Genomic DNA, 15045 nt, shown 5'->3' on the forward strand with positions numbered 1-15045 from the left:
TGTTTTATTTTTTTATTTATGACGCTACAGATAAGTCTACCAATCAGGTGCCCTGTGTTGTATAACCAATTACTCCTCAAGTGTGTCCTATTTCATTGTGTTATGAAAATGTTCTCTATCAATTTTGAGGATGAAGAGGTGTGTCTTATTGTTAATAGCAAATGGAAAAAACAAGGCTTCATTTGTTTCAAAAGAATTGTGATGACTACAGTAAAACTCTGTCACACTGACCCTTGTTCCACCAATCAGCTTTGTGACAACATGATTTGTGGTACACTCTTTTTTTGCTATGGTAGAACTTAAAAGGGTTCTTCGGTTGTTGCCATAGGAAAACCCTTTTGGAGAACACTTTTTGTTTCCCGGTGTAACCTTTTTGGGTTCTATGTAGAACCCTTTCCACATAGGAACCAAAAATGGTTCTCCTATGGGGACAGCCGAATAACTTTTCTTTCTAAAAGTGTACCATTGCTTAAGCTACCAAGCAGCAGAGCCAAGTGGTATTGCCAATTAACGGTCTGGGATGCTGTTAGATTTCCTCAGATTTGTCCAGTTTGCTGTTTTTTATTATGAAAGGTTATCTCTCAAATTTTACGATGTTATTGGGAAAAACTACTACATTTGCCACCAAAGAATTGTGATGACTACAGTAAACCACGCCAGGCAAATATTTGCGGTTCGGTTGACCACAAGTGCTATTTTTTCCCTTTAAGAGCTTAAAAAGGCCCAATATTGGCTCTGTACCAATACCTCATTCATGTTGTTCTCGCTCTTCACGTGTGGGAACGGGATAAACCTGTATCCTCATCAAAAACAAGATTCACTTTCTTCTGCTATACAACACGTGGCACTTTTGAGAAGCGGTAAAACCAAGTTCTCAGAATGTGCAGAAATAGTTGTGAGTATGGAGAATAATGAGTGTTTGTCTCAGAGCTAGCGGGTGGGTAAATTGGTGAGTGTGGAAGTAAGTGTGTCCTCTAAGTCTGAGTCATTGTGGCCTGTGACGAGGCCTCGATGTTCATTCCACCTCATGTGACTCTGTTTCACTGTGGTTTTGGCACAGCGTTAGGGACTTCAGATGGATTCATCTGTGAGGGAACAAAAGAAGACAAATGGCTTGTCTTAATGTTCGAGACAACATAACAGACAATCAAAACAAGAAAATAAATGCTTATTAGATGATCGCACGCTTTGCGTGTGTTATTCCTTCAAATAACTTCCTTATGTCTCAAATTCCCTAGGCATTTGTGTTAAAGGCAGAAAAAAACAACATTGCACATTTGACAAAGAAGCACTGTTGAAAGGCAGAATAAGCAATACGGTTACGACAAAGCCAAGGAATGGTGGACAACCTAATTTACAGCAGTGATTCATTAGAAAGTAACAAAAAGTAGTTATAGCGGAGATATTAAGATTTGTCACAAACACATGCAAGCTTTGGGTTCTTCTCCCAGGCGTAACTAAAAATAAAATCTAAATATATTATGGTGTCACATGACCTATTAGAAAAAAATCTGCCATTTTACAAAATAGACAATATGGACATAAAATAAAAGCAAGCCTCTCCACAGGCTAAAAAGTTCACTAGAATGACGTAATTAATGGAAGAGATGTAAAGAGTTTCACATTTACCTGTTCAAATCAAACATTACAGTCACACCCATCAATGCCAAAACATTGGTAGACTGAGTCAACATTAGCAGTGGTATGTTTCTGGATGTTTTTGCCAATAAAGCTTCTAATGTACATCCAGTGACAACAAAGTGTAGAACTTGTGAAGAAACATTGTCAGGTTGAAAAGAGATCACCCACCCCCTTGATTTCATCATATGTTCAACTACCAGTCATTTGTAGGCTTTGGGAACCTAAGAATCACAAAAGGATTTCTGCCTAATTAGTGTGTGCTCTTAAAGCAAGTGTGTTAATCTCTCTTCCTTGGGATTTTTGTCAGAATTCTTAGAAACCTGTGGATGTGCTCTTAGCCACACTGGCTGGCTTATGCTCTGGGCAGCTTGGATTGAGAAGAAAACCCACCAATCGAGCAGCAGATCTTTCCTCACATGGACCTCACCTCCACAGGGCAGGAATGCAGCTCTCGCCTTCCTCCTCGCTGACCTAGGAAGACAGACGTTTTGCTTTAGTTCGAGGCTCTTCATAGTTCTTCATGATAAGTGCTGAGGATAGCGTGGGCGGGGCGCAGAATAGCATGGTTTGAACGGTACCTCCCTGGTGACATTTTCAACATATGGCCTGAGGTTTCAGCTGGAGGAAGGTCTCTGGGGAACGGAAAACTTTCAGGGTTTTTGACAGAGTTTCAGTGCTGTGGTAGATGGACGGAATCAGAATCCATACCCCCCAGAGTATGTACTTTGGCTAAATAGTGTAAATAGGTAATTATGCACATTTTTATATTAGAAAACCAATACTTATTAAAAAGGATGTGGGTGGTGTCAATATGTTGGCACGTGGCTTCTGAAAGCAAATGTATTTTGCTAAAGTAAATCCAAAAACTTGCGTCAGCGTTAAATGTTCTCTATCCTTTCAATTATCCGGTCCACCTTTTAATGATTCTAATGGAAAATGTAATAATGTATGAGAAGCATTCCAAACTTTATAGCGAGCATCACGTTACAGTTTCATCTTATTGTGCATTAGGCGTTGACAGGTGTTTTGTTTGCTTTGAGGTTTTGCTGATTGAGGAACTAGTAGTGAAGCATGTTATGACTTGGTCTCTAGTAACAACAAGTATACACCCTTCTCACCGTATCACCAAGACAACTCAAACAGACAATATGCTGACTTTACAAATACAACAGAAACCAGGAACCTTCTACTATGTGTGGCCGCTTTCAAATACAGCAAATGTCTAATACAAATGTATAAATACACATTTAAAATACAAATAACGTGCGCAAAGTTGGTAACCACACAATTTGTACAGCAGATTATTTATTTGAACAGACATACCTTAGGTTTGACTAAACTTCATGATTGCCCCTTTGTTAAAATCAGCTAAGAATGGAATAATAAACACATTTCCGTACCCCTAATCACTAATGGCATAAATTGCAGAAGAGTAAGACTGAATCATTCCCTCCATTACTACCACACACCTCCATATAGTCAGCCCAAGCCAAAATATTTGGCCCACCACCACACCCTCCATAGGCCCAGTCTTAAGCCTTTTGCTCACTATCATACACCTCCAGTAGGCCAAAGCCCAAGCCTTTAGCCCACTACCACACGCCTCCATGCGGTAGGCCCATGCCTTGGGTCTTGATCCGCCTCCTCTCCCAGCATCTGCCGATTGTTTGACAGGGCCCTCTTTGCAACGTCTCCTAGCATCTCCAGTTGCTCTAGCTCGGCCTGTGACTAACACCTCTCAGCTATATTTCACTAACAAATGAGAAGAGCTTCCAGATGACGGGCAGAGAAGAAAAACCAAGGAGGGAAATGAAAAACATGTGGGAAAGCCTGGACTGCATTTCATACAGAAAAGGATACTCCAAAAGAAATCGGAACATTCCTCAGACCCCTTCCTCCATTTAAGAGGGGCTTGAACCTCTCATAAAAGCTCTCTCAGTATGAATGGCTTGATGATCTTAACAGAAAGTGATACAATATTGTTATGCATTTGACTGATGAGTGAAGGTACATAACTATACCTAACATACACATCAATTTAATTAGTCCTGTATGTGTGACCTTGTTATTATTTTTCTTAGGAAATAAAACCCTTATTACACTATTGCTAATACTATACGTAACACTAGCACTACTGTGTACATTTCTACAACATTTGCGGTACTTTGCACTCTGGGCCAACAGATATAGGCTTACACATAAGGATTTACTGTCATAACATTAAGAGGTGAGTAAGTGAAAAAAGCTAAACATTTGTTCGTATGCAGGTTGTTATCAACCTCAAAACTATGTTGTTCTGAAGACATTAAATCAACCTGTTTAAAATGGTGTACCAAATCGGTATGACTGAAGGGGGATAAGGAGAAGGGCAGAAGGGGGAATTCTCTGGCAGTGAGGGAGTCAAACCTCTCTTTCAGCTGGAGTCCGTATGCCACCAGCCCAGAGGCAGCCATCTTGCAGCATTGCGGGAATTCCTGTGATTTAAAGCAGCAGAGTGAGTCACTGTGTTCGATGCAAATACGGCCTCTGATTCACACCCCGGTGACTAAGACCCCAAACGGACCCCACTGAGAGACGAGGAGCGAGGAAAGGAAAGGAAAAGCCTCTATCTATCTGTCATCTCCCCTGCCAGCCAAAACACAGGAAACCTGATAAGCGGACAAATTGCGATGCATTTATTTCCAAAGCTAATTGTCCATTGCCCAACAAATGGTTTTTGGTTGACCTCAAAGTATGCCATGAGTCACTTCCCTAGTTGGCCCAAGTCTTCAGTATTCAACTGTTTCTAGTGACATTTCATTGCTAAGATTGTTTAGTAGGCCTATATCCTTTCTCTCAATAATTCTCAATGAGTTTGTACCAGACCAGTATAAAGCCGAGAACATGTGTCAGAAATCATTTCTAACCTAAATTAGCCAACTTGGCACACATATCACTTTCAATGTATCATGATTTGAATTATCAGACCTTTTCACTTTTCTTACAGCTCATTAAAATGTACAAAATAAACAACCATGACATGTAACATGACGGCTCGACTGTTTTCTCTAAAACTGGTTCAAGAAGACTGAAGACAGCCAAACAACAAGAAACATCCATTCTCTCTGCAAACTGTCTGACTTCCTGCCTGCTACCAACAGAAACAGGTTGCACCTGCTATGTGACATCATAAAGTATCTTTCCTCTATCATATCCTTACATGGTCTCTCCTGTCATTGTTATGCGGATGACACTCAAATACTTTTCTCCTTTCCCACTTCTGACACCCAGGTCGCGACATACATCTCTGTGTGTGTAGCAAATATCTCAGCTTGGATGTCGGCCCACCACCTCAAGCTCAACCTCGACAAGACGGAGCTGCTCTTCCTCCCGGCGAAGGCCAGTCAGCTCCAAGACCTCGCCATCATGGTTGTCAACCTTCCCAGCGTGCAAAGAACCTTGGCATGACCCTGGACAACACCCTGTCATTCTCTGAAAACATCCAAGCAGTGACTCGACCCTACTTCATCTCCAGTCTGGACTACAGCAATTTGCCGTTGGCTGGCCTCCCTGCTTGTGCCATCAAACCCCTTCAGTTTATCCAGAATGCTGCATCCCGCCTGGTGTTCCACATTCCCAAGTTCTCCCATGTCACCCCATCCCTCAGCACACTCCACTGGCTTCCAGCCGAAACACGCATCCACAACTTGCCTACGGAGCAGCAAGAGGAACTGCCCCTCCCTACCTTCAGGCTATGTTCAAACCCTACACCCCAACCCGAGAACTCCGTTCTGCCACCTCTGGTCTCTTGGCCTACCCCAATGGTGGAACCAACTTCCCCCTGATGCTAAGACAGTCCCTGCCCATCTTCCAAAAACATGTGAAACCCTACCTCTTCGAAGAGTATCCCCCCCAAAAAAAGCCTTTCGTGAACTAACACTCGCACTTTACCTTTTCCCTTTACTAGCTTTGACTTTGCTGATAGCTACTTTGAGGAAAAAGGTACTTACTATGACTGTGATGTGTGGTTGTCCCACCTAGCTATCTTAAGATGAAAAGCCCTAACTGTAAATCGCTCTGGATAAGAGTGTTGGCTAAATTATGGTTCTTGCGCAATGGACGACACACCTCAATATCCCTTCTAGATATTTTCATACTCCTGTTTCAACAACTGATACAAAGACATAAAACTTCACACACATGGTTAAATCGAATGTCAAGAAAGGTTTTGATCAAAATATGACACACATTGCTAATCGAATAAAAATAAATACACTTTATTAAGTTGTCACTTGAAAAAGCGATTCCTTTGTATGTCAGATGGTACAATGCTATATGGTGTTAAGGGCGAGTTGAAAAAGTCCACGACCCACACACGTCAACCTGGGCATTTTGAAGCTCACCTTAGAAAGATATGAGACAATTCAGAAAATATCCGTAGGTGGAAGATAATTTACACCACATCAAAAGGGCCAAACAGACATTTTCCATTCCCCTTTCTGAAAATGTCAGATGTACCCACATTGAAATGAACTGATGTGAACAGGTTATCAGAGCTCCTAAATTCTAGTACTGTTGTTTGCCATCCAAAACAACAGAGATTGGCCTGTGAAAACACAGGGATTAATTATGCAGATATCACCCATTTACACAACCGCAGCCTGCGTCACAGCATTACTCTGATGCTCTTTGGCTTCTTGCTTATTACCCTTCCTGACCCTGATAACTCCCCTTTTAAATCCTCACAAACTTTAAGAGGAGCTCAAAACTAAATCCTCCCGAGCGGTCAGATGTATTTCTTCCTTGTGTGCCATGACATGAACTTCTCTGATAAGGTAGAACTGACTCAAGTGTCCATGAATCCACCCTTGTCCCAGATGGAGGTGATCATATGGCCCTTTCTCTAGCCTTCCATTCGGATGGCTTGGCAAGGTTCGGAATACAGGAGGTCGGAGTGTTGGTTCTGATTCAGAAGATTTCACTCTCACATAACCACGTACAACCCAAGCACGGCCAAAACAATTGGGCTGACTGTGGAGGTTTGCCTTCTTAAGGCGGATTTCATCAGAAATAATCCCAGGGTCTAGGGTCTCACGCACGTGGCCCGAGATGTTTGATGTGTGGATTATTGCTCAGATTAAGCCTCCCCTTTTAAAAAAAGAAGCACATTCAGTGAGAGGTTTGATGTTGTGATAAAAAGACACCAGTGACCTGCTTTGATGTGTAGGCCCCTGAATCTGAACACACACCAGGCTTGACACTCCCCACAGTGACCGTATGTACATACCCCAACCAGAAGCCATGGATTACAGGCAACATCTGCACTGAGCTAAAGGGTAGAGCAGCTGCTTTCAAGGAGCGGAACTCTAACCCGGATGCTTATAAGAAATCCTGCTGTGCCCTCCGATGAACCATCAAACAAGCAAAGCTTCAATACAGGACTAAGATTCAAACCTACTACACGAACTACAACGGGAAGCACAGCCGCGAGCTGCCCAGTGACACGAGCATACCAGACGAGCTAAATGACTTCTATGCACGCTTTGAGGCAAGCAACACTGAAGCGTGCATCAGAGCACCAGCTGTTCTTGACGACTGTGTGATCACCCTCTCCGTAGCCGATGTGAGTAAGACCTTTAAACAGGTTGACATTCACAAGGCCGCAGGGCCAGACGAATAACCAGGACGTGTACTCCGAGCATGCGCTGACCAACTGGTAAGTATCTTCATCTGTCTGTAATACCAACATGTTTCAAGCAGACCACCATAGTCCCTACGCCCAAGAACACCAATGTAACCTGCCTAAATTACTACTGACCCGTAGCACTCACGTCTGTAGCCATGAAGTGCTGTGAAAGGCTGGTCATGGCTCACATCAACACTATTATCCCAGAAACCCTAGACCCACTCCAATTTGCATACCGCCCCAACAGATCCACAGATGACGCAATCTCTATTGCACTCCACACTGCCCTTTCCCAGAAGGACAAAAGGAACACTTAGGTGAGAATTCTATTAATTGACTACAACTCAGCGTTCAACACCATAGTGCCCTCAAAACTCCATGGGACTAAACACCCTCTGCAACTGTATCCTGGACATCCTGACGCCCCCCCCCCCCCCCCCCCCCCTGATCCTCAACACGGGGGCCCCTCAGGGGTGTGTGCTCAGTCCCCTCATTACTCCCTGTTAACCCATGACCGCATGGCCAAGCACAACTCCATCACCATCATTAAGTTTGCAGACGGCATAACAGTTGTAGGCATGATCACCGACAACGATGAGACAGCCGAGCATGCCCCCATTCTCATCGACAGGGCTGTAGTGGAGCGGGTTGAGAACTTCAAGTTCCTTGGTGTCCACATCACCAATGAACTATCATGGTCCAAACACACCAAGACAGTCGTAAAGGGCACAAAAACGTCTATTCCCCCTCGAGACACTGAAAAGATTTGGCGCATGTGACAAATACAATTGTATTTCATTTTATTTGACATAAACCCACAGCTATGCCCTTTGAGGGCAGAGTACATTTCACAGAGCAATATTTGAGCAATATTTGCACTTCACAATCATGGATAAACAGTCACGTCCATGGGCATGGGGAGTAGGAGTCACTGGTAGATGGATAAGAGGAGTGGACTGGAACCAGGTTTCGATGAAGGGAAATGTTTATGCATGGAATTAGATCGGGTTAGGTTCTAAATTAACCTGCTCTTAAATCGGGGTATTGCAATTGAGGGACAATGTCAGCTGAATGTAAATGCATCAGTTATAAAAGTAACTGTCAGATTTTAGTTTCTCTATCAGTACATACCAGTGCCGTTTAAGATGAGGGACAGCAATGTTTTTTAATGAGCATGGCCTTATTTCTATTACAGCATATTGGATGACTGTCATTCATATTCCATTCACTGAGGTGCCTCCACTGGTATATACAGAATATAGGCCTTGACAAGCAAACCATGAACATGACCCAGCGTTTATGACATCTACACAACAAACAGTAACCTCCTTCACACCTCTTCAATATTTTCACCCACTTCACAATGTTCCCTTTAAAAGCCTGAGGGACTGTGTATGTGTGTGTGTGTGTGTGTGTGTCCATGTGTGCGTGCGTGTGTATGTATTTGTGTCTATGTGCACACATTTGCTGTTATTGCTTAGCCTTTCACTTCTTTCGGCTGTGAGTGTCAATAGTGCCATGGTGGCAAATACAGAGCATACGTGAGAGCACGGCAGCAGGGAGAAGCTTCCTTCAGGAGACAGAGGAACTACACAGACTTTTAATAGGGGGGACACACATACGCACCTAGGACCTAGGAGACATACAAGGCGGCGTGTGAGATATCGGAAAGGTGTTGCACTGTACCTTTGGCCTAATTTTATGTGAGAGAAAATTCATAGGGAGATGCCACCTGACAAAGAAGCTTCAGATCTGATTGGTGAAAGGGATACACCAATGACGTGTGGAGTTTTCAAATCCACTATGCTTCAATTTGAATATCTAAAATATTTCCCGCTTTAAATGTGAATACAGCATACATGACCTTTACAAAAAGTAAGGTGAAGTTATGTTATGGAAAAATACAGCTCAACGTGTCCACACAACCACTGGTATTTACTACTGCTGTTCTGATTAATGCTATTATGATAATTTATGATATTTCCACATTTTTCCCATCAGACATGGCTGATGAATGGCCTGCGTCAGGCACCAGAGTGTCGGACATTATTCAACATAACATACAGAGAAGAACCAGCAGCACAAATCCCAGAAATGCTCTCCTCACATCAAACTTTACCCTGCACATTTTGCCTCCCCTCCCCTACAGGGAAATACTTTTTTATTTTAAAAGAGCAGACTGTGAGTGAGTGAGTTGAGTGAGTGAGTGAGTGAGTGAGTGAGTGAGTGAGTGAGTGAGTGAGTGAGTGAAAGAGTGAGAGAAGTAGGGCTGTTATCAGTGGAATGGGGAATGTTGACAGGCGGGATAGTGCTGAGATAGCGCCTGCACATCAGGCCTGTTGTGACGCATGGCAGACATCCACGCCCACTCCCTCCATCTCTATCCCCCTCTCCTTCTAACTATCTCTTTCCCTTTTCTTTACTTTCCTCCCCTTCCAGTATGACAAAATGTTTCTTTACCTCTTTCATAAAATAATGCTATCCTCCCATAGCAATGGAGGTTAATTGACAGATCAAAGGTTTTGGAACACACTCCGTTCTCCCTTATTTTATTGCCCATCTCAAATGAGTTCACATGCCTGTGTTTCCCTCCACAGGATTTACAAGCACTGCTGGTGTTATGAAACATTTAGGGGAAGCTGCCTCCCTTGGATTCCCAATAGCTCTCATCTGCTTTCCTTTTTCTCCACTAGACCAGAGAAAGAACAAAACATCTGGTGTTGCGGAACCACGGTGAGAGCGTTCAGGACGTTCGGTTTCATTTTCCTTCTTCTGCTTCCCGTCTCTCCCACCCCTCAACCTCCTGCTAGGCTGTGCTGGCCCCACTTCCTTGAGAGGGGAAAACATGTCGAAATATGATAAAGAGGCCAAAGAGGATGGGGAAGAAAGAAAAGTGAGAAAGCATATTACAACTTCAGATTCTCATATTACTGAAGAACCAGGGAGAGACTCGCAGAAGGTTTGAAAAGAGAGGGACAATGAGAGAGAGAATTAGAAAGAGGGAAAGAAATACAGTGACTGGAAGGGGTGTTGACATGGAGCTAAATTACAGAGGGGAGTTCAAATAAGCACGGCCCATAGGGATTAGTATATGTGCTAATACACAAAGTATTCATAACTTCAAGCCTGTCAAAGAACCACATGAAAACCAACCCAACACTGAAACTCAATTGATATTACTGAAACTGAACATTACTGGTCATGACGTTTGAAACCTAATCTTGAGGAAATGTACTATTTTCAAGGATGACATAGGTATTACTATTTTTTGCATTCATTTTGTTCTTTGCTCTTGACAATGTATCAGTTTTACGGTATATAAAGAAATCGTCAGCAGCCAGACAGAAACAACTGAATAGTCCCTGACCTAATATTCTGTACAGTCTACTATAGTAATAAGAGCGTCTGCTAAATGACTTAAATGTAAATGTAAATGTAGTTGTTATGTAATGATCAGTAATGATGAGTAGTTGCTCTCTGGCTTGTCATTACTGACAAGCCAGAGAGAGAGCTAAATCACACGACAGCCACTGCCAGGTCTCTCCTACTTATTTAACCTTTATTTAACTAGTTAAGTCAGTTAAGAACAAATTCTTAATTTCAATGGCGGCGTAGGAACAGTGGGTTAACTGCCTTGTTCAGGAGCAGAACGACAGGTTTGTACCTTGTCAGCTCGGGGATTTGAACTTGCAACCTTTCAGTTACTAGTCCAACGCTCTAAACACTAGGCTACGCTGCCGCTGCCGCCCCTCACACTATCAAGTGTGAGGTCACGAGGCTGATGGGAAAACACCTCAAAAAGGGGTGTAAGGCTGAGTCATAAGCTGTGTTCAAATACCCATACTAACGTACTGTATACTACATACTTAATGAGTATATACTACATACTATATACTGTTAGGTCGTTTAAGTATACTGTAAAGGGTCCTAGCGCTTCGCCTGTCTACAGGAAGTTGATGCTGTTGCTATGCAACCTCTTGCTAGCAAGTTAGCATAACAAATGACTAGCTAGACATTTTCCGGGTGTGTTCTTTATTTCAATTTGGAGTGTCAGAGTGCGCTCTGGGCGTTTGTAAATTCAGAGCATTGTCAGATTGTCTGTTTGTAAATTCAGAGCATTTCGCTCTTGGAGCGTTCAGAGCGCACACTGGATGCTCTGGCCGAGGAATAGGGTTGATTCTAGCGTTCTGATCTTACAATGGCAGTCAAGCACCCAAGCTAACTGGCTAACGTTGGCTAGCTTGCTAGCTACTTCCAGATACAAATGAGAAAACACCTAACTGACTTTTACTTGCCCTAGAAGAGCTGGTTAGGCAGTTTTCATGTTATCCAGGGCATTGGTGACTGTAACAGTGCTGCTGGCAACAATATAATTACGCTTTTTGCCAAGGTTTACTGACATCGGCCATCTCTGAAATTGGAGGATAGCCAGAGCGAATTTATAAAAGCACCATAATGTCAATTGAGAACGCGCAACGACTACACCACTTAGCTAAGCTAAAAATTATGGGGATAATCAAGTCAATTAACATTGGGTAGTTAGTTATATAGCGTATAGTTAATATATTGACAAGTTTGATGTATTAGTAGCCAACTAACATTAGGTAGCTAGCTAACATAACGGTAACGTTACATACTGCTGTAATGATATGCTATGTGGTGCGTAAGAATAGCATAGCTAACAAATTGTCAGCCAACATAGCATGTAAAGGTAACCTATTTGAAAAGTCATTACTTTATTACATTGCTCAACATTTTCTTAACATTTTTCCTAATTAGTTAAAGCAATGAATTGGATGAAGCTCTCGTTGGCTACATATTTTCCATAATTTTCTTCAAATCTGAAAACGATGTGAAGTCACGCCCATTTTTGTAAGAATTGCATTATGGGCCCTAAAAGTACGGAAATAGTGTCAACATCCGGGAACTTATAGCATACCAACTATATCCATACTATGACCAATAAGCATACTTTAGACTCAATTTACGTCACAAATAGTACGGTTAGTGCGTTTAGTATGAGTAATTCGAACACAGCTATCGTCTTACCGAACACTAAGTGGGTCCACATCCGCACAGTTATCATCCAGCAGCACTGCACCTGACCTTGAATACAGCTATGAGTGAAACATGGAAGAACTCAGAAAAGGGTGTTTGCGTGCTTGGCCATAGCCTAAAGAGCTCTCACAGAGGTTAGGTTTGAAAGCCTATTGCATGTTATGGATAGATACACTTAAAAATACACAACTTTGGAGAACATAACTATTTCACATGGACGAGAAAAAAACATTGCACCATAGGAACTGTCTTCTGGCAGTGTCTGACCCCTTTGTCACAAGGCGTCCCCACTCTGGACACAGCTACGTGGTTCACTGACAATAATGTTCCCAACTTTATACTGAGAGAGAGAGAGAGAGAGAGAGAGAGAGTATGAGAGAGAGAGGGACAGAGAGAGACTATGAGAGCTGTGCTGCTGCAGAGCGAGTGGGACTTCCGACCTATCTCAGGACTGGCAGATTCTGCACTCAGCTTTGACTGCCATACCACACTTGCCTGTGAGGGGATGGCTCAATCATTCCCACGGCGCCTGGCCATTAGGACCTAGGATCATCCAAGTTATTAAAAAGAACAGACTAGCACTGCCTTTAGTAACACCTATAACAAGACAAGTATTGAAATAATGATCAAAATACCCACTTCACAAGACAGTGCTTAACTTATTATTGGAATCTTAATAAAAGCCTTTCTTGTATTTTTTTTTAATTATCCCTCCCACAAATGGTCAAATCTGAGATGATGTCACCATCCACCATTTGTGAATATTATCATAGAATGACACTGCCTTCCATGTGCGATGTCACACGTGTGGTCAAAATGTGGCTACATGTTGTGTGACGACGTCACAGCTGTAAAACAGTGATATTTGTATCGACTGTATTGAGAAGGGAAGTGCCACATTGACAAGTCAAGCCTCAAATATCTGTAATTCAACCTGCTGGATTCTCCAAAGACTATCTCGTTTTCCACACAATCTTGAACCTTGAGTGAACCTGAATTGTGGTACAATTCCTGGGACAATATTCTACAGCATTCTTTCCCCCGACAGGCTAATGATCCCATTTCCGATCTCTGCTCAGTGTGAAAATAGTGAGTCAGAAATTTGACCGAGATGGACAATAAAGGACAGCGTCATTGGCACTGCGGGGTGTAGTCACTGCACGCTGGACCACTATATTCAGTGACAGGTGCATATAAAAGTTAAGGAATACGGTTTTATGCTTGGATTGACAAACAAGCATCCACATATTAACTGGCACAAAGCTTGTGGGTTATGTGTCTCGGTTTTGATATTTTTCTATAACAGGGAGACAGAGCACAGTAGCCCTGTGTGTATTGACATTCATTCAGGTTTTCCAGGTGTGGTAGACAGTGCTGTGTTTAAGAGGGGTTGCGTAAATAGAAGGGAGGTAGCATCAACTCACAGAGCCAGCATGTGAAAGACGAGGGGTGGTATTCCATATATAAGGCCATGTTTGTTCCTCAGGGAATATTTCACACTGGCAAAAAGTGTTTCGAAGGGAAGTGTAAAAACTGCACCTCCCATAGAGAAAACAGAGTGGCACAAATGCAATCCCTCTGAGGACCGCTGGAGTAAGCTACCGCGTTGACTCGCTGAGGTAGTTCTAAAAAACAGACATACCTGGAAAACGTTATGTACCAAAGTATTACCCAATTGCAGTTATTTTTTTCTTCTAAAGCTAATCTTTTAAAAAGCATTTCAAACTGAACTTTTGAACTCACGGAGATTAACCTCACGGACAAGTTACCCAGTGAGTTTGTCAGAACAAATCAAATAGGCTAAGGGAAAACATACAAAGGCAATAGAGGAAAACGGTTATCATGCAAACATTATAATCAATGCAGAGCAATACGTAGCTACGGTAAAGAACGTAAGCCAACTATACAGCACAAGTCCTCATATACACCCATTTCACAAAGACACAATGATTTTAAACAAAGGAATAGAACACGGAAACACCTCTTGAAGAAATAAGAGCCACTGTGTTTCTGAGGGGTGAGACTCACTGTTAGTAATGTAAGGCGAGCAGGAAAGGAAGGTACTTTCCCTTGTAAAAGGTCTGTAAATATGGACTCGTGACCAACTGCAGCAGCTGAGTCAATCGATGCCCTCTGTCCTCCTCCTGTAAGGTCATCCCCAATGAGAAGAGTATGTGGTGCAACTGACTCATCTTCAAGTGCCCTGATGATACTGAAACGAAGGAAACAAGAGTATGAAAAATGGGGGGAAACAACCATGGAGAACTTGGAGGGTAATAAAAAGGGAATACTTTGGATTTCGATTCGATTTATTAGGATCCCCGTTAGCAACAGCTAGGCTTACTGGGGTCCGACATATAACGAAAAAGACATAACAGACAAATGACTTTACAATTTACATACAGTACCAGTCAGAAGCTTCCATTAACTAAGGTCGATGTCTGCACCCCCTCGGAAATCTAATTAGCAAAATATATATATATCCCCATACAACTCTGTCAGTTTAAGCTAGAGATACACTACCAGTCAAAAGTTTTAGAACACCTACTCATTCAAGGGTTTTTCTTCATTTTGACTATTGTCTACATGGTAGAATAATAGTGAAGACATCTTTTTTTTTTTTAAGTAGCCATCCTTTACCTTGATGACAGCTTTGCAATCTCTTGGCATTCTCTCAACCA

The 15045-nt window shown here is 42.5% G+C and overlaps 1 long non-coding RNA gene across 1 annotated transcript; it reads right to left on the reverse strand.

The window, feature by feature from the left end:
• Window positions 1-550: 550 nt before the first annotated feature.
• LOC139547728 (uncharacterized) lies at window positions 551-14526 on the reverse strand. The gene is made up of 3 exons (XR_011669593.1): window positions 14393-14526; window positions 2032-2112; window positions 551-1085 (listed from the first exon to the last, which is right to left on the reverse strand). It is a non-coding gene; the product is annotated as an uncharacterized lncRNA (long non-coding RNA).
• Window positions 14527-15045: the final 519 nt, after the last annotated feature.

This window comes from Salvelinus alpinus, chromosome 21, assembly GCF_045679555.1.
Source record: "Salvelinus alpinus chromosome 21, SLU_Salpinus.1, whole genome shotgun sequence".
NCBI classification, from domain to species: Eukaryota; Metazoa; Chordata; class Actinopteri; order Salmoniformes; family Salmonidae; genus Salvelinus; species Salvelinus alpinus.